We start from the raw sequence: 6,480 nt of genomic DNA, 5'->3' as shown, positions 1-6,480 counted from the left end.
CCTGTCTTTTATCTTTAGGCTTTGCCATGTGAAAGTTTACTTATTTATTTTTTTATTTTTCACCGCGCAGCTTGTGGGATCTTAGTTCCCCAACCAGGGATTGAACCCAGGCCCCCGGCAGTAAAAGTGACAAGCCCTAACCACTGGACCACCAGGGAATTCCCTATTTGTAAGAAATCAAATGTATTGGTTTTTCTTTGATTGCTTCTGGCTTGTGAGTCAGAGTTAGAACGCCTTTCCCTCCACCCAGATTTCAGGGAAATTCCCTCAGGTTTCCTTCTGGTGTTTGCACGAAGAGGGTGAGGAAACTGAGGCCACTTGCCCGGAGCACACAGAATAAGCAAGGAGTCAGGATTTGGACCCCCAGGTCTGCCTACATCCAGAGTTAATATGACCACAGGGCTAGAGGCCCAAAGAATGAGGGAGCCCGCTTGAGGCATTGGAGAATGAACATGGGCAGAAGCAATTAAAGCCTGAGAGTGTCGGGAAGGCTGGGGCGAGCGCCCATCTCGGGATGACTAAAGGGGCAGCCTCAGGGGGCCTCATGCTTTGCAGCCTGTACTTTAAAAACAAACAGTCACGGGGACATTGCAACCCTCCCATGTTCGTAGTGGGAATGGAAACCGCCACTGCCGCTGTGGCACACGGTTTAGTAGTTCCTCGAGAGGTTAAACAGAATTACCATTCCCAGGTACAGTCCTGACGCACAGCAATTCCACCCCTAGGTATATGCCTGAAGGAAGTGAAAACAGGTGTTCAAGCAAAAACTAGTACACGAATGTGCATAGCAGCATTATTCACTATAGCCAAAAGGCAGAAATTACCCAAATGCCCACCAACAGATGAATGGATTAAGAAAGGTGGTCTGTTCATACAACGGAATATCAACTCAGCCTTAAAAAGAAATGAAGTTCTGATCCATGTTACAACAGAACCTTTGAAAACATGATGCTAACTGAAGAAGCTGGACACAAAAGGCCACATACTGTACGATTCCATTGATCTGAAATGTCCAGAAGAGGCAGATCCGTAGAGACGGAAAGATGAGTGGTTGCCAGGGCCTGGAGGGCAGGGAGAAAGGGGAGTGACTACTTAACGGATACGAGGGTTTTTTAAGGGTGGAAATATTTTGGAACTAGATAGACATGAAAGTTGCACAACACAGTGAATGTACTAAGTGCACTTGAATTGTGCACTTTAAAATGGTTTAAATGGTAAATTGGATGTTATTTTTCCACAATAAAAAACGCATTCACTTTAAAAACAGAGATGCGGGATGCAAATGTGGTGGGAAAGAAGGCAGGGCAGGGGTGGGGGGCGGGGGGGGATACCACCCACCTTGGCCTCGCAGAGACCCTGGGCAGGATAGCAATCAGGATAGCAACCTTCAAGGAAAGGCTTGCATCTGTGCAAGCTTCAGTTTCCTCACCTATAAAATGGACACCTTTTCAGGCAACTCATAAAGTAACTGCTACGTAGCCGGCTCTAAGTACTTTACATGCATGAACATTTAATTCTTACGCCAACGCTATGAATAGACGCAGTTTTTAAAAAATGTTGAAGTATAGTTGATTTACAATGTGTTAATTTCTGCTGTACAGCAAAGTAATTCAGTTATACATATATATATATTCTTTTTCATATTCTTTTCCATTATGATTTATCGCAGGGTATTGAATATAGTTCCCTGTGCTATGCAGAAGGACCTTGTTTATCCATCCTATATATACTAGTTTGCATCTGCTAATCCCAATCCCAAATCCTTCCCTCCCCCCCCCCCACCGCCTTGGCAACTACAAGTCTGTTCTCTATGTCTGTGAGTCTGTTTCTGTTCCATAGATAAGTTCATTTGTGTGGATAGAGATGCTTTTTGATGCCCATTTTACAGATAAGCAAATTGAAGGACAGAGAGGTTAAATTATGTGTCCCAGATCACACAGCCAGCAAGCAGCAGAGCTGGAACTTGAACACAGAGCTGGGCTCAAGTCTGTGCCTTTAACCAGTCTGCAGTAATATTGAGCACTCCCTGTGTCAGGCGTATTGCAGGCATGAACACATTGGCTCCTCATAACAAGAATCGCCATTTTACAGATGAGGAAACTGAGGCACAGAGTCAGGCAGCAGTTTACCTGAGGACAGCTAGGAAGGGGCAGAGCTTCTTGAATGGGAGACAATAAGACCTTTGACGCTAATGCTAAAAGCAGAACATTTGGGGGAAAGATTTTGACCCCTTTCAGCAAACAAAACAGACTAAATTTTCACGATGATGAGACACAGAATACATAAAGATTTAAGTTAAGTAAGAATTCATCCCACCTGGGTGATCTCTTTTTTCTCCTTTTAGGACAGATGGTTTGCAGTCTTACCGCGGATAATAAAGGCTCATAAATCCCTCAGAGCTTTGCAATTCTCAAAGCATTTTTGTTAACCATCTGTCCTTTCAAGATTTCTCATTAGATACTTTTGTGACTGTCTATTCTACAGCTCTAGGGGGCGCTGTTAACGTCGTGGTGTTCTATATTCATTACAACACCGTTCCAGCAGATGGCAGTAAAGTGCCGGGGTAAAGGGAGTACCTCTTCTCTATTCCGCATTTTTCCCCCTAATCATTTGTATGACAGACATATTTCTAATTTGCATCACTTGGTTTCAACTACCAATTTTAACTGAGCCTGCATCAAAGTATTTGGCATTTACCCTTTTCTATGTCCCCTCCTATCTGGGCCTGTTTTCCTGTCCCTAAGACAGGGATGTTTAAAGGAGTTTTCTTGGGACCTCTTTCCCAGAGCTGCCCCAACGCTCATTTGGAGCTGGTTTAAAGGCGCTGGCTGCTGGATCCCCAAGCGGCTTGGTGGGCACTCCCCTCCTGACTTTCCCTAGGGGCCCAGCGCCCCCTCTCTCAGCCCTTTCTAGCTCCCTCTTCTTTCCTGGGCTCCAAACCCCTGTGTCTAACTTAAAGAGAGTTATCAGCGTGGGAAGGGGAGGCAGATGGCCTTGGGCTACTGTCAGTGCATAAAGGCAAAACGGGATTTATACGAGAAAGATAAGAGAAAGCTTCAGATGGTTTGGGGACGAGTATTGCTTCTACACTTTGGTGGTGGGGGGCAAAATGATTATCTAGCAACTAGAAAAGAGCAGGCTTTCTGGGGCCATTAAAGAAAGCCATTTCAGATATTTGGGATTCTCCAGAAAACCTTGAGAGTTTGGCTGCGGAGCATTTGTGGGAGGCTGTGTCTGCGACATCTGCGGTGGCCTCCCTCTGGCAGTGCCCCCATGGTTAGCCCAGGTTGGCTCCATTCCTGTATCAGGGTTTCCTCAAGATCTGTGTTATCTCTGTCTCTGTCTGTAGGTTTCCGTCTAAGTACATCTGCATCCATATCTACACTGACAGCTGTATCCTTATCTAGAGCTACAGTCGTATCTACAGCTGCGTCCTTATCTGTATGTATATCTACAATGATATCCAAAGCCAATCTATGTCCAGATTTGTGTTAGTTTCCTAAGGCTGCCGTAACAAATGCCCACAAACTGGGTGGCTTAAAACAACAGAAATGTATTCTCTCACAATTCTGGAAGCTGGAAGTTTGAAATCAAGGTGTCAGCAGGGCTCTAGGGGAGACTTCTTCTTCGCCTCTTCCAGCTTCTCTCTCCTGGCATTTCTTGGCTCCAATCTCTGCCTCCATCTTTACATGGGGTTCTCCTCTTCTTTCTCTCATAATAACACTTGTCGTTGGATTTAGGGCCCACTTGAATAATTCAGGGTAATCTCATCTTTTTTTTTGCGGTACGCGGGCCTCTCACTGCCGCGGCCTCTCCCGCTGCGGAGCACAGGCTCCGGACGCGCAGGCTCAGCAGCCATGGCTCACAGGCCCAGCCGCTCCGCGGCATGTGGGATCCTCCCGGACCGGGGCACGAATCCTTGTCCTCTGCATCGGCAGGCGGACTCTCAACCACTGCGCTACCAGGGAAGCCCGATTATTTCATTTTTAGACTTGAAAAAAAAAAAAACATCCTCTGCGCCGCATGCCCTGTCTATATGCATGCATTTGGATATAAATATTAAATATGAGGGAAAGGGGATGCATGGAATTCATCAAATTAAAACTGAAACCAAAAAACAAAAAGAAAAAGAAACCTGAAACCAACCCGAACATTAAAAAATAGTACATGGTAACTGGAGAAATGAATAAGGACAAAAAGATAAACCTGAGGTAGCAAGAGTGGCCCAACATCACTGATCTGAAATATCTGTAAAAACTCAAATAAGTGTTTGGAGATTCAAGCAACAAAATCATCTGCTCTGACTTGGTCAGATTTCCCAGAGTCCCTGCTGAGTTTCAGCCCAGGAGCCAGCACTCACACAGCAACTTGTGAATCCTCTTCCACACTCAAGCATGTCTTCTGGTGAACACTGGAAAGGCTGACCTCTGGAGAGTCACTTGCAGTGCCTTTTTGTGCGTGTGGAGCAAAAGATTCCACAGTCACTGCCATTTTTCTGTTGTGGAATACACTTCGTAACATCAGTCTGCCAACCCTGAAAAAATTCAGGTCTTTTTCCTCTGGCTTCAGACAGCAAGTACTTTCTTATATTCTGTACACAAACCTTAAAATGAGTATCTTGGGAATCATCAAATGAAATAATTTGATTAGAGAGTGTCACAGGAATGACAGATCATGGACTTCTAGGTGAATGGAACCAACAGAGGACTCCTTTTAAACAAATCCACCTTTTACGGTCCATCTTTTCGCTCCATGCTATCCTTTGGTTACCAGCTGTCTATGAAAAAAAAAAGTTGTTGAAGAAGTGACCATGGTTCCCAGAAGATTCTGTTCCAAATTTTCCTTACAGGGACTTCCATAGCGGTCCAGTGGTTAAGACTCCGCGCTTCCGCTGCAGGGAGCGCGGGTTCCATCCCTGGTCTGGGAACTAAGATCCCGTATGCTGCGCAGTGTGGCAAAAAAAAAAAAAAAAGAACTTACGGCTGTGACCTGTAGTCAGAACTCTTCTCTCAACAGATTCTTATTCAAGCCAACACCTTCCCACAATTTATTACCTGCCCCTGACAGATGCTCACACTGGGGTCAGGAAGGTGGAGTTAGTCGTGTCCACTCTGAGTGGAGCAGGGCAAACAGACTCCGGCCTCTTCTCTGCCAGCCGCCGCCAGAGGGCGCACGGCGGAGAATTGTCTCCAAAATGGCCAGTATCAATTCTTTCCCTCCCTGTCTATGCCTGGTATTTCTCCCATCAAGAGGTGGAGTCTGTTTCCCCTCCGCTTGAATCTGGGCTGGCCTTATGACCTGGCTTGATTAAGAAGTCAAGTCCAGTCAATCACTCCCTTCCCCAAACCCTCGAATGGCTTCCAATGTCAATTAAGGTCAAAGCCACAGACCTTACGGTGGTCTAGACCTGCTCTGTCCAATAGTGTAACCAATGGCCACAAGGGGCAATTTAAATGTAATTAAAATTAAATAAGATTGAACATCCATTTCCTCAGCCATACCAGCCACATTACACGTGCTCAGGAGCCACAGCGTGGCCATGGCTACCATACCAGGCAAGTATAGCAAGTTCTCTTGGACAGCACTGGTCTACTCACTCTGTCCCTACGTCCCGTCTCTGCTTCATTGTCCACCACTCTCACGTGACTTCAGCCACCCAGGTATCCATGCTGTTCAGGGAACACGCCAGGCATATTCCTGCCTCAGAGCCTTTGCACTTGCTGTTCCTGCTGCCTGGAGTGCCCTTCCCCAGCATATTTGCAGGGCTGTGTCCTTCACTTCGTGTGGGTCTTTCTTCGAATGCCACATTCCTAGGAGGGCTTCCCTGACCACCCTGTTAAAAATGTAACCCTCCCCGCACATCCCCACTTTATTTCAGACCTCTGATTGTCACTTGGCACACTTATTTGTTTCTAAACAGTGCACTGACTCTGTTTGTCTGGGGGGTTAATACAGGGCATTGAGGACACGGGTATTGAAGGCAAAGAGCAAAAAGGGGAAGGTCAGGTTGCCCAAAGATCAGAAATGCAGCCGCTGCTCCCGGAGCCCCTGTCCCACGTCACTGCTGCTGCCACCACAGCCTGAGTCCCCCTCCTCCCGCTTCCAACTGCCACCAGTGTCCATGGGCCAGCAGCGGCGGCGCAGCTGGCAGAGGACTCGGGACGGTGGCTGAGGCCGAGGGGCCTCTGTGAGGGGGGAAGGGCAGCAGAGCCGCTCAGGCTCCGCGCGGCGGCCAGGGCGGCTCTGAGGTCCGTCGGGTCCCCCCGGCCCTCGCCGCGTCTCCAGTGCCGTCACGGTGCCCGCCCACGTGGCCGCGCAGATTCTGGTTGTTGAGTGACTGACGGAAGGCGTGAACCGCGCGGACTTGGCAACCCGAGCCCAGATGCGCCGGGCGAGGAAGGTGCTAGAACGCTACGCGGGGGTGGGAGCCAGCCGAGGGGGCGCGGGGAGGAGCGTCTCCCGCCGTCTCCGCGCGTCAAA

The sequence above is a fragment of the Delphinus delphis genome, chromosome 20, assembly GCF_949987515.2.
Source record: "Delphinus delphis chromosome 20, mDelDel1.2, whole genome shotgun sequence".
NCBI lineage: Eukaryota > Metazoa > Chordata > Mammalia > Artiodactyla > Delphinidae > Delphinus > Delphinus delphis.
The sequence above is the reverse complement of the archived record's forward strand: the minus strand, read 5'-3'. Positions refer to the sequence as shown.